This window comes from Mus caroli, chromosome 13 (genome assembly GCF_900094665.2).
Source record: "Mus caroli chromosome 13, CAROLI_EIJ_v1.1, whole genome shotgun sequence".
Taxonomy (NCBI): domain Eukaryota; kingdom Metazoa; phylum Chordata; class Mammalia; order Rodentia; family Muridae; genus Mus; species Mus caroli.
The window spans coordinates 108,398,119-108,418,231 of record NC_034582.1 but is presented as its reverse complement, the minus strand read 5'-3'; the positions used below and the strand labels follow the sequence as shown (position 1 = coordinate 108,418,231).

General features: G+C 40.7%; 1 pseudogene; it reads left to right on the top strand.

Annotated features, from left to right (window-relative positions):
* Positions 1-12,498: 12,498 nt before the first annotated feature.
* LOC110307752 lies at positions 12,499-13,370 on the top strand (annotated as a pseudogene).
* Positions 13,371-20,113: the final 6,743 nt, after the last annotated feature.

The window sequence follows — 20,113 nt, the reverse complement described above, 5'->3', positions numbered from 1 at the left end:
GAAAACCATAAGATTCTGAGTCACATTGTTGCTGTAACTGAAGGCAACATACCTTTTATAAGTGGGAAGAAGGAAATAACGAAATAATGATCCTGTAATGTCTGCGATTTGATAGTTTTTAAAGTGTTGTTCTACAGTTGGGATGTTTGGGTTTTGTGGTTTCAGAGTTTTTTTTTCTCATGTTGGTTGAAGTCTCAAATTAATGTGTTTCATCAAGAATATCCTCTTTCAGTTCCCATTCTGAAAACCGTTACCCTGGGTCCCTATTATCACCAACACCAAAACATGGTGACTTCATTACCGAAGGAAATCAAATCAAACATTGTGTCTACCTAAACACCATAGTGCACATTAGGGTTTGCTCTTGGATTTTATGAGTTTGGACAAATATAGAATAAATTATATGTATCCATCTCTATAATATCATACAGAGCTGTTTCAATGCCCTAAAAGTCCTGTGTGTTCAAAGTCTGCCTAGTTTTAGATTTTTCCCAAGTATCATGTGATGGGACTCACAATATGCACAGTCTTTATGATTGGCTTCTTTTACTCAGCCATTGTCACTAAATTTCCTCCAAATCCTTCCATGGCTTGATAGCTCTACTCTGTCCCATAGATGTAGCTCTCTTCCATTAGCATGACACCATCTTAATTACTGTATCTTTCTGGTAAACTTTGAACCAGTTTTTATTAGTTTCCCAACTTTGCTCTTCAATTATGGTAACTATTCAAAGTTTTATTGGACACTCATGTAAACTTTAGAATGTAAATCTAGGAGATTTTCTCGAGTTTTGACTGGAATTGCACCTATTATATATCAACGTGGAGAAAAACTACTATCCTCGTTGTAATGAGTCTCCTTATATTAAGTGTATTTTTGCATCTATTTCCAATTATTTAATTTTTCTTTGTTTTTTTACTAGATATTTATAAGACTTGCATATATGTTGTCAGATTTAAACCTAACTTTTTAACTCTATAGGACACCCTCGTACTATTATGTTTATACATCCAAGCTGTACTTACTCATGACTGGGAGAAGTGGTTGACTTTTATCTATGCATCCAACAGTCTTGTAACAGATATTTATTATTTCTAATCACTTGGTTTGGGGTTCACCTTCTAGATCTCCTACATGCATCATCACAGTGCTGTCAGAGAGCAGGCAAGTTTTCCTTCTTTCACCATCCATATTTTGTTCTCTTTTTGCTTGTTTGATTGTGTTATCTAGGGTTTTCAGTTTAACTTTCAAAAAGGTCTGTGAGTGTGGATCTCTTTGATGTATCCCTGAGCTTAGTGAGAGTGGGTCTTGAATCTCCCTGAACAATTATATATATATATATATATATATATATGTATTATGTATATAATTTTATATTATATATATTTTATATAATTTATGAGACTTCCTTGATGCCACACCCTCCTCAATAATCACTGGTGTCTGGTTTTATTTGGCCCATTCAAATAGGTTTACACAAGAACAGGTAGGCCACCAGTTGAGATATACATACATACATATATATATATATATATATATACATATATATACTGTATAAAATTATATATAGTATTATATAGTATATGTTTATATACTATATAAAATAATTTATAATTTTATATATAACAAAATTAATTTATATAAAATATATAATATATAAATTATATATAATATATAATCAAAACTATATTCTTTATAGATAGTCTCTATCAAGATGACTATGGTTGCCTATATCACAAATTAGCTGGGGGTTGTTATATGAATAAGTGTTCATCCCCCTTTGCCCAGTGATCTGGTGATATCATCACTTGTTTCTATTCCTGTAGCTTGTTTATGTAAAGAGCTTAATGAACTGATTTTAAAATGCATTTATTTATTTTATGGGAGAAATACAAATGTCACGGCATCTGCATAAGATCAGTTGTCCACTTTTAGGATTTTGTTCTCTTCTTACATCACTTGGGTCTAAGGGATCAAACTCAGATCGTCAGGCTGAACAGCAGGTGCCTTTACTGACAGCCTTTGCTGATCCAAGACATTGCTTTTGAAAAGTGAACAGGCCATATATACATAGAGTGAATCTTACTCATTGTAGTGTCTGAATTTTTATTTTTATTCAATTCTTCTAATATTTCAAGAAGGATTCTTCCTCTATATCCTGAGAGATGAGGGTCTCTGTTTCTTTTCCTTTTTTTTTTTTCTTTCTCTTTCTTTTCTTGTGATACCTTTTGCTGGTTTTAGAGTTAAGGTAATGCTGGCTTTGTAGTATCAGCTAGAGAGAATCCACCTACTCCTGACATCTGGAAGCAATTGTATGGAGTTGACATAAACTTTTCCTGAATCTGCTGGAGCAGTTGTACTCACATGCATACTCTCACACTGAAACACACATATGCACAATACTCAGAAAAAACACACACATGTGCAATCTCATACACACATACACACACACATGCACATACTCAGAGAAAACACACACATCAATGTCCTCATACACAGATATACATACATGCACATACACACAGAAATACACACAAGCACTTATTCATACATAGAAACACATATGCATATACTCACAAGCAGAAACACATGTATGCACATAATTTTACAATATTTTTTATAATTCATTAAATGATGGTCCTTATCATCAACCTATATGAAAGCTGAAAAAGGATATTTGTAATTTTAATAAATAAAATTTTCCAACTTGGTGTTTCTTTGAGATGGAAGTATGAGTGAGCTGTTTGGTAAATACATGTGATGTTTAGGGCACAGGGCAGGCTTTCAAGGAAATAGATGGTGGAGCTGGAGGAAAAAATACAATTGTTGGGGTTGGAAAGATGACTCAGCGGTTAAGAGCATTGACTGTTCTTCCAGAAAACCTGAGTTCAATTCTCAGCAACCACATGGTAGCTCACAAATATCTGTAATGGGACCTGATGCCCACTTCTGGTGGGTCTGAAGAGAGTGACAGTGTACTCGCATACATAAAATAAGTAAATAAATCTAAAAAAAAAAAAAAAAAACAATTGCATGCAACACAATCATTTCAGTAAGACTGAAGGAACAACAAAATAGATGCACAGGTGATCCATCCTGAAGGATCTGAAATAAAAGAGGTGGAGACTCTCATGGAAAGATCAATACCCTAGAGTCAGATCGCAGACACCACAGACACCTACAAGCTCCTACACCTGACGGCAGAACGACCTAAATCAAATATATGTGGTCCAGTCCCAGATACATGCTGCTTTAAAAAAATAAATATGGAGTGAAGTAAAATAAATATGGGGAAATATACATTTTTATTTATATTTGCATCTCTCAAAAACACTAAAAAGAATTTTAGTCCACCAGGCACTCAGAAATGCATTATCAAATGCCAGGTCCTTGACTTCAGTCCTTTAAACTCTTAGCTGGTCTTTGCCCTTCCTTCCCATAGGAATTCAGTGCAGCCTGCCATCTGATGGCATCCCATCTCTGAACCACAACTTCCCTCAAGAAATTCTTCCTACTTGCTTAGCATTGAGGGCTATTTTAATTAAGAGACCCCCCCTCCCACTTTAACCACTCCCTTCTCTCCCCAAGGCCACCTGTTGGTGGAGGCGGGACCAATGACTGTCATGAACTTGTACTTATTCCCTCCACGATGGACGATTAGACTATAGTCCTAGGGGCCAGCAGAAAGAAGAGAAATGAGCAACCTCAGGAGGTAGAAGGGTGGGGAACCCTCTAGAAGGTACAGGAGACCTGGGAGGTGAGAGACTCTTAGGACTCAAAGGGAGGGAAGTGTTTTACAGTGGGAAGGTGTGCAGAGTCCACCTCCAGCGGAGGGACAGGACATCAAGTGGAGGGGTAGGGTTGCCATCCCATAGTCAAAAGCTCTGATCCAGAATTGTTCCTGTCTGAAGGAACTGCAAGGATAAAAATGGAGAAGAGACTAAAAGAAAGGAGGTCCAGTGACTGGCCAAAATTGGGATCCAGTTCAAGAGGAGGTCCCTGGGGCCTGACACTGTTACTGATACTGTGGTGTGCTTTCAGACAGGAGCCTAGCATGGCTCTGAGAGGCCCAACAAGCAGCTGAAAGAGTCAGATGCAGCTACTAGCATCCAGCCCAGGACAGAAGCTGGGGACCCCTGTGGTTAAATTGGAGAAAAGCTGGAAGAAGCTGAGGAAGAGGGTGACCACATGGGAAGACCAGCAGTCTCAAATGACCTGGACCCCTGAGATCTCTCAGACACTGAGCCACCAAATAGGCAGCATACACCAGCTGATATGAGGCCCCTGACACATATACAGCAGAGAACTGCCCTGGTATGGGCTCAGTGAGAGAAGATGCACCTAACCCTAACCCTTGAAAGACTTGAGACCCCAGGGAGTAGGAAGGTCTGGTGGGGTAGAGGTGGGGGATGGAGGACAATATCCTCTTGGAGACAGGGAGAGGGAGGATGTATGGAATGGGGAGCAGTCAGGAGCAGACCAGGAGGGGGATGAAGACTGGATTGTAAAAAAGGATTAAAGAACATAAGTAATAATAATTTAATTCCCCTTTTTAAATGCCTTATCAGCCAGCTAAGTACTGGTGACCTAAGGTACCCATTGTGTGTGATGAGTCAGGTTACCTTGTCTGTGCCACATAATACCACCTCTACTAAATTTTCTAGAATGAATTGTAAAGGTCCATCACATCCCTTTCTGTACAATTTACTCCTCCTGGGGGCGGGGGGGGGCGCTGTTGAGAAAGGCTATTTTAGAGATCATGGTACTGTTTCATCTAACTGCCCTCGGTGATGATATATATTTTTTTACGGTCTTGAGAGACTGATGCACAGCCAAGCATTCAGTAGGTATTGGTTGCATTGATGGATAAATGCCTTAGGGCTGGTTGTTCCATTCAGATCAACCTACATATGAGAGCACAACTTGAAGGAAAGAAACAACAAAGAACACCTGAACAAGATTCACTTGTACATCAACCTGTACCCAGGAATGTGTTAATGTGCTGGTATTACACAGTGACCACATGTCCTGAAAAGCAGGACAGAGATGGATGCTAAGGCTCTGCTTCAGGAAGGTAACTATCCTAGTGTTTCTCTGGACCCAACGATCCAAGGGAGTGGCCAGGGTCAGGGCTTTCTTTTATGACATTTGCAGGTCGCTGCTTGCTAGGTAGCCCCAGCCAACTGAACTGTCCAGCAAAACTTCCTGTTGTTTTATTTTTTTTTTCAGATTCAGTCTGATAAAGGTGAGGTGAGGAAGTCACAGAAGCCCATGTCCGGTTTCTCACATCTCTGCTGAAGGGAAGTCTGTCTTCATACAGGATGCCGTGGCCTAAAACACAAACCATCAGAGGTATGCAACCAGTTTTTCATTTCCTGCACTTAACAAAAGTTTTCTTACTATGTTTTCAAGTCAATAAACATCCCTCTGTCTTCCATGTCTGGGCTGTCCCTGTCTGCAGGTCTGAGATCGTCCAGTACATCATGGACCTGAGAGATGAGACACACTTGAACTCTTGATCAGGTTCAACTGCTTCAATAACTGCAGAATAGACTGTTAAGTTAAAGGACAAGCCACAAACAACAGTGTCCTGGAAAGCAGCCAGACGTCCAGTCAGTGTTTATATAATTAATGTAAAGCCTCTAAACCAGGAGGCAGACAAAAGGGCCAAGGTCCCCATCAGGATTGGTTCCCCCAGCAGCTGCCATCCTGGACATTCAAACAGGATGATGTGTTCAGACTTCTTGGAAATGTCCATTCTGGGTTGGCAAAGAAAAAGAACGTGGGGTAGATAGACTACAACAAAACAAACGGGTTCCAGCTGCTTAAAATTATGATGCTTTAAAAAAGAGAGAGAAAAAAGAAGAGTCCTTCTGAAAGTATTCTCCATTTACTTCCTGGACTTTTGCATTTTAGGTAAACTTAAACTTACATGACTTGCTCGTTTTAAGTACCAGTCTCTCCAAATTAAGGCTGAGACAGCATAACAACTCTTGGCAGCCATGCTGGGACAAAGATGCTGTCTCCATAACTTTAATTACTTTCTTTACTTAGTTTAGAAGCTGTGTGTTTTTAAAAAACCAAAACACATGACTTACCACCCAGAAGACTCTGACTACACTAAAACCATTTGACTCATGGGAATGCAACAAAGGATGAATTGGGACGTGATGCAGGAAACCTAGTATCCATGTGCCCATCTGCCAGTCACAAGAACTTGGGCACCTCTCTTCAGGCTTCTTGCCCAGCTTTTATATGGAGATGTGTGTCTCTTGATGTTCAATCCATTTTTATGATGTTTCTGGCATGGATTGCATTTCTAACATGTCTTAAAATGAACCAAAAACATATAACTAGGTCTCCCAAGTGGGTGGGGCTTTCCCAGGACATGCGCTGTGCTTCTTCCCACGCCTTCCCCACGTCTTCTTACAGTAACAGAGTGGGAAGGGCCTTGCTGGTTTCTGTGGCTTGGATCTCAGAGTCTGATCTTATTGTGATATTGGTACCTTCTAATCCCAAAACTCCCCCTGCTCCTAAGTTTTTTTTAAGTCTTTGGCATATCAGTTCAAATTACAATCATTCATCTAAATTCAAAGGGAAGTTTAAAATACATGGAATATTTTATAAGCTTTCTCCGTTAGATATTATCAAATGTTCAATGGTGAATACTAGTTGTTTGATATTCAACATATAAAAATGTCATAAAATGTTTACAATGTACAAACCCCTCGACACTAAGTAGAATGGCTAATATTCTTTTAAAATACCTACTTTATACAGAGACAAAGTTTGGAGCTGAGATAAAAGGATGGACCATCTAGAGACTACCACACCTGGGGATCCATCAGGCTGATCAATCAGCCTCCAAACGCATACACCATTGCATACGCCAGCAAGATTTTGCTGAAAGGACCCTGATATAGCTGTCTCTTGTGAGACTATGCCGGGGCCTAGCAAACACAGAAGTGGATGCTCACAGTCAGCTAGTGGATAGATCACGGGGCCCCCAATGGAGGAGCTAGAGAAAGTACCCAAGGAGCTAAAGGGGTCTGCAACCCTATAGGTAGAACAACAATATGAACTAACCAGTACCCTGGAGCTTGTGTCTCTAGCTGCATATGTATCAGAAGATGGCCTAGTCGGCCATCATTGGGAAGAGAGAACCCTTGGTCTTGCAAACTTTATATGCCTCAATACAGGGGAACACCAAGGCCAAGAAGTGGGAGTGGGTGGGTAGGGGAGTGGGGCGGGAGGGTATGGGGGACTATTGGGATAACATTTGAAATGTAAATGAAGAAAATACCTAATTAAAAAATTTTTAAAAAATAAATAAAAAAGAGTGAAAAAAAATACCTACTTTAAATGACATGAGGTCCCATACCCTAGCAAGTCGGGAGACCCACAAATGACTCTGTGTTGGCCTTTTTGCTTCTGTTTATTGTTTTTTAAAAGGGAAAATCCTACCATCTACGTCTTTGTTTCTTAAACATACAGACAGACAGATACATACACACACACACACACACACACACACACACACACACCTTGGCAAATAAAGAGTTGTCTGAGCTGGGTTTGCTGATGCACACCTTTAATTGCAGTGCCCTGAAAGCAGAGGTAGAAAAATCACTGAGTTCAGGGCTAACTTCATCTACAGAGTGAATTCCAGGACAGCCAACGCTTACACAGAGAAACTGTCTTGAAGAAAAAGGGAGGGGGAGGAGGAGGAGGAGGAGGAGGAGGAGGAGGAGGGAAGGAGGAGACAGTTGCTAAATCTGATATATTTTCCTGATGCATTATTCTACAATGTAAGCAGAGATGAATGTTGTAATTCTCTAAAATAGAAGCATATATAATACATCTCAATTTTCCTACACAATCCTTGTAAATATACTCCCAAGTCCCACTTACTGTGAGAAAAGATTTGAAGGGCCTCAAACTAGGGACACTTCAGTGTGTCTCTGACACATGAAAAGACTTGCATAATACAGAATACACAAATCCATTTCATTCGGGAAGGTAGAGAAGTTGGCATTATCAGTTCGTACAGAGTGTGTCAGCTCTGGAGAGCTATCATTACCTTTATCCTTTAGGCTTGGGCATGCTCGTCCCACCCTTTGAATTCTCCCCGATGTAATACATAACAATGTGACATCAGTCTTGTGCAGGCTTAACCAGATGCTACAGGTTTCTAATCCAGCATTTTCCCCCTTTGCTAAATCAATTATTATTTTATGTAAACTGCTACCCACATTACCTCATGAGCTATCAGCCATGTGAACATTTTATAAAGTGCATTTGTAAGACACGGTTTAATGTTTTTAAATTTAACAAAAGTTTACAAACCTTTCCTAATGGAAATGATAAAATGCAAAATTATGTATCTTTACACAAGCACACAATTACTTGTACAAAATAATTCTTAGGAGAAACAAAAACAGCAAAGCTGTTCTAAAATAAAAAGACAGTTGCCAAAAGCTATGGAGTAAGAAGGTAAATGCCACTTGGACTGCACCTCCTTACCTTCTGTCATATAGATGTATTTTTCTACAAATGGTATTCAAGCTTTCTTTAAAACATATTCTGTTGACAGATCACTAGAGAGGTCTTGCTCATGTCTCTTGTCACAGCAAAGCACAGGCTGCAGGGCTGTCATCTGTCTGCAGGGTAGCTGCAGAGCTCGAGGTGAGAAAGCTGAGGAAAACCAAAAGACAGAGCTGAGTCAGAGATGCTGAGGATGAGGGTGAGCCCCGAGGCCTTCCTTGTGACTACCCTTGCAAGCTGCCCCTTTGTCCCACAGGAAAGAGGGGGTTGAGTCTTCTTGAGACCAGAGATCAGTTAGGTTCCCTTTTGGCCACATAGAACTCTAGACTACCCAAGACTAGGTCTACATTTCAAAGGGATAGAGATGGCAAATCTCCAAGAAGTCAATCCACATGTTATTACTTTACAGTGAAAATAAATCCTTTATATTTTTTATTTCATAGAAAAGCTGCCATAGGTTGATTATTCAGAATTCAGATGTGCATAAAGCCTCAAGTTATAAAGCCCAGATTGGTACCCAAGCCACTAGACTCCAAAGTGCAAGCTCTATACTCTGTAGTAACAAATCACCATACCTCCAGCATCTCCCCAGATTTAATAATCTCAATAGTCACTATTTGAATCACAATCCATTTAAAAATAAGAGGAGTGTGGTGGCTTAAATAGGCATGGCCCCCTTAGGCTCGTATATTTGAATCCTTGGTTGCTAGGAAGTGGCACTATTAGGAGCTATGGCCTTGTTGGAGGAAAGGGGTGTCTCTGGGGGTGAGCTTTGAGATTTCAAATGCACAGACCAGACCCAGTGTCTCTCTTTCTCACTTCCTGCTGCCTTCCTATGCAGATGTAGAATCCTTGGCTCCTTCTCCAGCACCAAGTCTGCCTGAGTGTCCCCACAGTTACTGCCATGACAATAAGGAACCGAGCTTCTAATCTGTAAGCCAGCCCCCATGAAATGCTTTCATTTGTAAGAGTTGCCTTGGTCATAAGTGTCTCTCTGCAGCAATAGCAATCCTAACTGAGACAGGGAATAATTGCTAGAAACTGGGGAAATGGCGTCAAAACAGAGGCTTAGTAAAGCTATACAATAAACAGTGACACTAAGAGTTAACATGCATATAGTAAAATATATTACACCAAGTAATATCTATTTGTGCACACACATAATAGTGCTTTGTTCTCAAAATACCCTATGAATTTCACCTTAATCTCATCATTCTACAAATCTAGTGACGGAAACTCAGCTTTACTGACTAAGGACATCCCTTTGACTGGATTCCCAGTTCTTGGTATGAAGCTTTCAAGGCTCAAGGCAGGTGAAATACTATGGAAATCAATATAAGTAGAAAGCAGGGATGAAAAGTCACAGATCATTCAACTCCTTTGCTGCAGTCAATAGCTACTGGGCACCAAGAACATCAGAGCACTGGTCCTATGTCAGCTGTCAAAGCGCCCCACGGGTGAGCAGGTCCACTGGGTCTGTACTGTGGTTTCCCTATGAAGTCAGCTGGATGCAGTACGTTGTTGCTTCTAGTGATGATACACTACTTTCAAGAAAATGTGCTCATTAAAGGGATCTGCAACCCTATTGTTGGAACAACATGATGTACTAACCAGAACCCCGGAGCTCTTGTCTCTAGCTGCATATATATCGAAAGATGACCTAGTCGGCCATCAATGGAAAGAGAGGCCCATTGGACTTGCAAACTTTATATGCCCCAATATAGGGGAATGCCAGGGCCAAAAGAATGGGAATGGGTGGGTAGGGAAGTGGGGGGCGCTATGGGGGACTTTTGGGATAGCATTGGAAATGTAATTGAGGAAAATATGTAATAAAAATATTAAAAATTAAAAAAAAATGTGCTCATGAGAATAAGATACGAAGCAGTTTTCCATTTGGTAGGAGCGACATATTATATTAAAAGGATTTCTTATGGAAGAGACTTTTGTCTGTGTTCTCAGTTGCTAAAACAGTGGTTGGCATGTCATAGGTTCTCCAAAAGCCATCAGTTAAGTTATTAAATTGAGGAGACCTCCTCTTCTTTTTGAAGTCACATCACATTTACACTGGCTTATGAGTACCCAGGTCCACTGATTTCCACTGTCCTTTTTGAATCTGGAAGATCAATGTTGAGCTCAATGCAAAGGCCAAAGGCTGCTGAGTACTGTGACACAATGTATCCAATTTACAATTTACGGACTTGCCTAACAGTGAGTATGCGCACATGTGCTATCTATCACACCGGGTGCTAATCTTCTAGTATTAATGCTGCTTATCTTTGACAGCTGTTACTTACCTTGAGTCTGCCCTATGACAAAACCCAGGCAAGCAGATAAATGCACAGTATTTCCTGCATCTTGTAAATTGCCTATGAACGCAAACAGAGCCCATTTCTGTTTAAGGAACAGCTCAGTTGTATTTCTCCTCAAATTACAGGATTCAAAATTTATCAGGGCTTACATAATTCCAAATGCTTCTTTAATGATGTAGCAACGAAACAGGTTAAGGCTAAACTTAATATAAATGAGTCAGACATCCCAAATAATTGCTAAAACAAGAAAGCACTGTGCTCAAACAGAAGCAAAAGCCTTTTAAAATGCATGCCAAGTTTAAACTTTGGGTTGGTCAAACTATGAGAACAGTTGTTCCATTGTGAGACTTCTGTATTTTATCATAAAACAGCATGGTTAGCAGTTATTCTGCATTCTAGGTATCCTATGACATCCCGAATGATGAATGCCTACGAGTCTCTAGAGCAATCTACTAGACAAGACCCTAGGTATTAGAAAAATGTAAATCATTGAAACCAATAGAATTTACTTTTGTGAGTTAACTTGATGAAGTAAAACTTTTTCAGTCTCAAAAAAAAAATACTCTCTGGAACCTATTTCCTAATTCTTACGTATTGCTTAAACATGACACTTTAATTGTGAGGGGCAGGGGAAAAGATCTACTGTGGACAGCAGCTTCCTATGCTAAGAAAACCCTGAACCCTCTTCACCACTCCAATTGAATGTGGTATTTCAAGAAGACTTCTGCCAGACTCCAGATAAGCTGCAATATTTATTCTCTTTTTAAAATTTTTATTGGTTGTTTTATTTATTTATATTTCAAATGTTATCACCCTTCCTGGTTTTCCCTCCAAAAAACCTCCTATCCTACTCCACCCCTGCTTCTATGAGGGTGCTCACCTACCTACCGACCCACTCCCTCCTCACTGCCCTAGCATTCCCCTACACTGGGACATCAAGCCTTCTCAGTATCAAGGGCCTTCCCTCCCACTGATGCCAGATAAGGCCATCCTTTGCTACATATGCAACTGGAGCCATGGGTCCCTCAGTGTTTACTCTTTGGTTGGTGGTTGTCTTAGTTAGGGTTTTACTGCCATGAACAGACACCATGACCAAGGCAATTCTTACAGGAACATTTAATTGGGGCTGTCTTACAGGTTCGGAGGTTCAGTCCATTATCATCAAGGTGAGAGCATGGCAGTATCCAGGCAGGCATGGTCCAGGCAGAGGTGAGAGTTCTACATCTTCATCTGAAGGCTGCTCGTAGAAGACTGACTTCTAGGCATCTAGGGTGAGGGTCTTAAGCCCATGCCTGCAGTGATACAACTACTCCAACAAGGCTACACCTACTAATAGTGTCACTCCCTGGGCTAAGCATATACAAACCATCACAGTGGTTTAGTCCCTGGGAGCTCTAGGGTCTGGTCTGGTTGATAGATACTGTTGTTCTTCCTATGGGGTTGCAAACCAGCAAGAGGCTCCCAGGACCCAACAGGGATAACATTAGCTGAAATACCCAACAAAGGTCTCAGTAAGTCGTGCAGCAGTGTCTGGCAAAGCTTGGTGGGAAGCAGTATTCTGTTCCTTGCTCTTCATTGTTGGGATTCAGTCCATTTGGGGGAGTCTCCACAGCAGCTGTCACCACGACTGTCCCAAGCACACTCATGAAGTCAGCGGCTGGGACCTGTCCCGGTCCAGTTCGCAATGGAGAAGGTGAGATCTCAATGGAAAAACTGAAGGTAAAGCGTTATGTGTCCGGAAAAAGACCAGATTATGGCCCTATGAAGTCCTCAGATGAAGAGGATGAAGAATTTCAGCTCATTAAGAAAGCTACGGAACAAGAAGCTGGGCCCAAGGAACAGGAGGAGGATGCATCCAGTGACCCCTGCCTTCGGCGTTTACAGAACCACATTAGTGAAGATGTGGAGGAGAGATTGGCTCGACAGAGAAAAATGGTGGAACCTGAAGTAGTAGGAGAGATCAGAGCGGTACCATGACATGACGTGTCAGCGAGCACAGGAGAGAAAATAAAGAAGAGATGAAAGGCATGGAGATGGAAGATGAGGGACGCTCTCGGGAGGAGTCTGAGTCGTTAGAGTCTGAGGAGTACACAGACAGCGAAGGTGAAATGGAGCCTTGACATAAGCCTGTCTTCATTTGAAAGAAGGATCGGGTGACAGTTCAAGAACGAGAACCTGAAGCTCTGAAACAGAAGGAGCTTGAACAGGAAGCAACGCGTATGGCTGAGGAGCTGCGCAAGTACACACCCAAAATTGTAGAAGAAACCAAGAAAGAGCTAGAGGAGAACGAGCGGTCCCTTGCGGCCCTGGATGCACTCAATACCGATGATGAAAATATTATTAAGTATTATCACCGAGGTACCTTCTTCATGAACGAAGATGAAGAAGTCTACAAGAGAGATTTTAGTGTGCCTACTCTTGAGGACCATTTCAACAAAACCATTCTTCCAAACGCAATGCAGGTCAAGAATTTCGGTGCACACCCACCTTGTAGATCAAGATACCACTTCCTTTGACTCTGCATGGGGCCAAGAGAGTAGGCAGAACACAAAATTCGTGAAACAAAAGGCAGCAGGGGTCCCAGATGTAGTTGAATGACCCTCTGCCAAGAAGAAGAAAACCACCTAGACTTCAACTACTTATTCCAACTGTGGGATACAGGGGGATCTGGTTCTCAATTTTCTTTAACTATCGTTAACGTAATTCTTGTATAGAACTTTCCAGACTTGCGGCCATAACTTGTGTTTTAAGGCACTTTGTAAGAGGTTTGGACTCATTCTGAGAAACTCACAGAAAAGCACTAAACAGGTAGGATTAAAGACTTCCCACTTAAAACTGTTTCTGAGAAATCAGGTTTCTCTACCATAGCTTCCCATATCGACTTGGGACTATTCTGAGTTTGTTTTTCCAGCCTTGATCAGAGACCTACCTGGTCATGTGAATGGATGGAGCATTTACTTCTTCCTTAGAGCTCTGAGGAAATCCAAGCTCAGTCTGACCTGTTTTTGCATTTGGGGTGTTGAAATTACTCTTCTAAGTAAATATACTTTTTGATCTGTTAAAAAAAAAGTCACAGTCTCCTTTCCCCATTCTCACTTCTTCCTTCTCTCTCCCAGAGGCTACCTCTGTATCTCTGTCCCCATTAAACTACATGAGACCTGTCACATGGTGTGTTTCTCATTGGGACTCACCACTGCCTAGTCCTATCACTAATATTAAAACCGCGAAAGATTAAAAAGAGATGAAAAACAAAAGGAAGAGAAAGCAGAAAAGGCAGGCTCAGGAAGTTATGCTTTTCAAAGGGCTTGTGTGCAACACAAGAGGAAATAAGAGCAAACCCAGTACTGCAGAGTCCAAAGCCAGCACCAGAGTCATTAGGGACAGTGACATCCCTCATGTCACCTTATCTCCTAGCATGAAAAGAAACAGAAGCAAAGGCCAGGGTCTCTCCTCAATAAACAGCCAGAAAGCCTGCTGTGAAAGAAAAAAAAAAAAAAAGATGCACTGCTTGTAGGAACTTGTTTAAAATAACAGGAATTCAGATTGAAAAGTCACTGATAAGTGAACTTCTAATAGGCATTTTAAAAATAGAGGCTGGAGGGAAAAAGGGAAATGGAAGAGTGATGTAATCATACTTCAATTAAAATGTGTAAAAACACATTTCAAAATCGGTAGAAAATTTTTAGAATAATTACATTTTAATCTCCATAATACTAAATAGAGAAAACAGGTCCAGAAAACAATGCAACAGCAAACAGCAATATTTAGCCATCAAATGAACAAAGTCTTGACAATATTGATATGAAGCAGTGCTTAACAAAAAGGGAGAGTGGAAATTTAGAAATTCTATCTCTCACTGTAAAGTGATATAAACTGTCAAGAGGAAACCTGTGACCCCCAGACAATGAGACATAATTCATCTTAACCTAGAGTGTCAGCCTCCCACCAACAGGAGCCAAGAGGCAGCCTCCTGTGGAAGGACACTGCCTGGGAGTTACTCTTGTGATGATGAAAGAGCGAGCAAAAGTCGCGTGGGGAGGAAAGGCCTCATTTCACTCACAGTTCCATGAAATGGGTCATCAAATGCACTGATGGCAGGAACAGGGCAGAATCCTGGAGGCAGGAGCTGAAGCAGAGGCCATGGAGGCTTCTTCTTACTGGCTTGCTCCCGGTGTGTCTTGCTCAGCCTGCTTTCTTATAGAACCCAGGACCACCCACCCAGGGCTGGCACTGCCCACAATAAGCTGGGCCCTCCCACATCAATCTCCAATTTTTAAAATGTCCTACAAGCTTGTCTACAGTTTAATCTTACGAAGACATTTTCTCAGTGAGGGTCCCTCCTTTCCAATAACCCTAGCTTGTGTCAATTTGACAACAAAATAAATAAATAATAATGATAATAATAAGCACAATACCTACCTCCACAGGAAGCCTGTCATTGTTCCAGTTCACAGTATCCTAAAGAGTTACAGACGTTCACTTGACAGCTCCCTTCCTCCATCAAGATAATCAAGGTCACACAGTCTCAGAGTCTCTCTCAAAAAACTGAGAGGGGAGCACCACTCATTGCAAGCCTCTAATTCAGGAAGTGTCAGCTGAGGTGCTTACTGGGTGGTCTGATTTCAGGATCCGTCATACGGAGAGCCATCTAAGAAAAGGCTAAATGAAGCACATCTTTGGTTATAGAGCAACCAGCCTCTGTGACACCTCATGAGACACTTCACTTGAAGCTGCCCTTGCCATTGTAGGCAGGAGCTATTCCACCGTAAGCAGGAACTATTCCATCTAAAGTGGGAGCTATTTCCCCTTAAGCAGGACCTATTCCACCTTAAACAGAAGCCGTTCTACCTTGGGCAGGTATTATTCCCTGAATTAGACAGATACTATTCAGATTGATCATAGCAAACACCACACATTTTCCTCTGTTCCCTATAGATCAGAGTGAGCCCAAGCCAACCTACTTCTGCATTGAGGTAAAAGAGACTGTTTAAAGGATTTTCAACATTGCTAAACCCAGAAAACATTCATCAGTTCACCAGACTGCTGACCACCTAGGTTCAAAGGAGCACTGCTTTGAAAGCCATTTCCTTTTATTCTCAGTCTATGAACACAGTCCAGGCAAGTCTGTATTTACACATGATGTTTTCACGGAGGAAGACATGCTCCTTGTCTCCATCACCAGACGGGTTGAAGGCCCGTTGACTGGCTTGTTTGACACTTTTCAGAAATAGTATTTTTAAATTATCTCTAAATAACTGACCACAACTGTAGAACTAGGCAATCCTGATTGCATTCCCCTTCCTACACTGCCTCACTGTTCTGCACTCCAGACTTGCTAGTAAACACTCTCAGAACACAGTGGGGTTTTCACAAGGGTTACCCTTTGTAGAAACCATTACACTCTTGGCTGCTGATCAAACTGCACCCGACGGAAGTCTTGCTCTGTTAGCTCAATGAAACTTGAAACTAAAAGGTCTTTTTCAAAATACAACCCTGGAGGTTGCTTAGCATGATCCAACACTGCTAAGCCATATTATTTGGCCTCAGATTAATTTATCATTTTAGGGATCAAAAATCAATCTATGGGGGTTGATGAGATGATTCAATGGGTATGGTGCTTTTCTACAGTTAAAAAACAAAAAGCTACATGTTGTTGAAAGGAACAGTACAAAGTTACTTCTTTCACTAGTCTAATATTCAACCCCTTCAGAGATCTAAGAAGGATATATTATAATCTAAATGGACCATGTATCAAGCAAAATGACAGATTTATACATTCCCTAGAAGGACACCCTACTAGGTTCCTAAATATGCCCCTCAGCTGTTTGTTCATGGGTCTGAAACCCAACATTTGTACCACGCACTGCAACCCCAGCACTGGAGAGGCAGAGATGGGTGGATTCCTAGGGATCCCTGGCCAGGGAATCAAACTTATTTACCAAGATCCCTGCCAATGAAGGACCCTGTCTCAAAAAAATGGAAAACAGCACCTGAAGTTTTCCTATGGCCTCTGCTCATGCATGCACACACACACACACACACACACACAGGACTTTATTTTCACTCTTCTATACGTTTTCAATAATAGGATCTTAACACTTATTATTTTAGTACTCCGTATTCCGACGGCAGATATGCTCTGTAAAGATAAGACAAACTTTTCCTACTTTAGTGAATTTCTTGTTTTTATGGCTATGATCACTCACCCAAGCAATTCTGTCCTAATTTTAGATGTGTTTGATTTAGTATAATGTTGTTGGAGCCTTAATCACTTCTGGGGGAGTCTGGAGTTAATATTTGTTAAGATAGTTATTCATGTTTTGTGAAAAAGAATCATTCTTCACATTTGCCCAATTCATAACTGTAGCAGTTGTTCAGCTTGGAATCTTTGAGATGAAATTAACACTTAACATTTCTCTTATAGCTCAGACCCCATACCACAGTATAAGCTAAGCCCTAACTCCTCCTCCTTTGGAACATAATATTATGCCTTGAAGATGACTGACTAGATTGGAGAGTCAAAGGCAATCCTCTGCTCACTCCTCTCCTCTAAAGGGACCGGTTAAGATGGTGACATTGATATTAACTCTCCAGGCCTTGGGAAGCTATTCTACAAAATACATCATCTGTTTCCTGCTTCAGCCTGCAATCTCATTTGCAGCCAAGTGGCCTGCTCCTGGGTTCATGGCTTTCTTATCTCTCCAGCTCCCATCTGCAGCTGCACGCCTGCTAATTCTGTAAAGGCAACCTGATGTCCGCCTCTGGGTTTCACCAATTTTATTGTTCCTCTGACTCAACTATAATCTCCTGTCTTTTGTCATCTAAATTTTTTGTATGCTTATTGTTCTGTCTCTGCTGGTTTGGATTTTTAGCCTTAAATAACAGCGGCACCCTCTGTGAGTCAGCCCAACCCCCACCTCTTTTTTTCAGATTCTCTCCATATGACCCCCCTTTAGCTCCTTTCTTGCTTTCTTTCCAGCTTAAAACCTTCATTCTTTCTACACCCTGACTGGAGTTTACTGACTAAACTAGCCAAATTGGTTTGCTGTAGGTTCAGTGAGAGAGCTTGTCTTAAAAACCTAAGACAGAGGAACAATTGAGGAAGATATCTAAGGAGGACCTCTGGCTTCCACATGCATACATATATTGACCCACATGAACACATATGCGTGAGTGCACACACACACAAACACACACACACACACACAAAGGAAATATCAAGCTGGCAGTACAGGCACTGGGTTTGATCTCCAGCACTGAAAAAAATAGTGGTAAAAATAAGGGCTAAAAATCAAGTTAACAAAAAGACGAGGAAATTTACTAACATTTTGCAGACAGTTTGATCAAAGATGTACACTTGTGCTTACATGTTTCCTAGCCTTGGAAATTCATAGGTACTGTGATCAAGCATCTGGTAGGAGTTTTTAAATTATTAAACATTACATAAAATGCTAGCCAGCAGTTATAAGACAGGTACTTTCCAGTTTCTCTAACTATAATACATCCATCCCCCTGCGTGCATGATCCTTCAATTACTGTTTTGCATTCTCCAACAATATCTAGTCGAACCTGTACTTCATTCCCAAAACACTGCTGTCAAACCCCACTCCTTTACCTACCACCCTGGTTTTCCATGAGTCATCATCCAAAACATGAGGTGACTGTAGAAGTGCAGACCCTACTTCCAGTAAAATAAATCACTCATGACAATTAGAAAGCACATTGCACTCAAAACTAATTTAAAAAAAGAAATCCACCACTTTGCTTTGGTCTTAAGAATGCTTGGGCTGGAGACATGGCTCAGTGGTTAAAATCACTGGCTGCTGATCTTCCAGAGGTCCTGAGTTCAGTTCCCAACAACCACATGGTAGTTCCCAACCATCTGTAATGGGGTCTGATACTCTCTTCTTGTGTGTCAGCAACAGCATACTCATATACATAAAAAATAAATGAACACTTTTTTTAAAAAAAATATATGTTTCATTTGAATATTGTTTTCATTAGAGATCTCTCTGAAGGATTGGAAGATATAAAAGTTAGACAGTACTAATATCTTTGGGGTAGCTAAAACCCTGTGTCACATAGTACTTACAAGAGACACTATGCCTCATTAAAGGTAAAGATCATTATTAGAGAGGCAAGACACGTATGGCTTTTCATGGGCTTCTTAAAAAAATCACTGTCTTTTAATCAAGGTCGATTGTTGAAGTTAAAGGTCTTCTTGTAGAACATATGACAAAGGAGGGTTGGGGGAGGGGAGATAGATGGATAGATAGATAGATAGATAGATAGATGATAGATATAGATAGATCATGTGTACAAGGGTATTGAGGAGAGAAAGTAAGCCTCATATATACGGACTGCATTAAGTGAAAGCTTTTGTTATCCCTCTGGATGATAGAATTTTTAAGTATAAGAATAATAAAAAATAAATACTCTTGAATTTTATGCATCTTATCAAGCACTCTGTCCAACACACATGACTATATTAGTGTCCTTAGCCTAACATTGATATTTAATATCCTCAATACTTACTAAAATTGTAATATGACTAAATAGTGCCCTGGCACTTTAAACATATGGATAGGAAAGGACACAAAAACCACACAATTTAAATATTAATTTTACAGATGGAAAAACTAAACCTGAATAAGGTGAATCAACATCTCATGGCTCACACAGACAATTGCTTCTCAATTCTTTGGGCATTTTCTTTTTCAATGGAAGGAAGCAGCTATGGTTTTGTGATTTGCTTCCAGTGTGGAGGCCACGTCTGCACATGATGTCCATGTGTTCCTCTAGCCCAGAGTGTTGGATAAATTTACATTGTTTTCAGAATGGCAAAATGCCAAGACTTTACATTTTCCTTATGGGTGTCCCAGAATCTGACATATATTTAGCCACTGGATGTGCCAGGCCTTGTGCTGTGTACTTCATCCATACCTTTTCACCTTGTGTTTGCGATGACCTTTATGGATACTTCTGCCCCAATTCTGCAAAGGAGGGGGATGACATTGGTGAAATGTGTGCTCTAGCCTAGATAATGTAAGAAGGAGGTGATACAATGCAACATTTAAACACAGGCAGTCTAATGACTAAGGTTTTCTGTGTTTTCTTCCATCACTAAATCTCTCTATCACAGTCCAGGGATAAAAGATGGAAGACAAGTCAAAGACAAGCCAAACTGTGGGAATAATCTTGGAACAGTCAACGTGGTACCTATGCATTTGCTTCGAAAAACTAACGTAGACTCAACTCT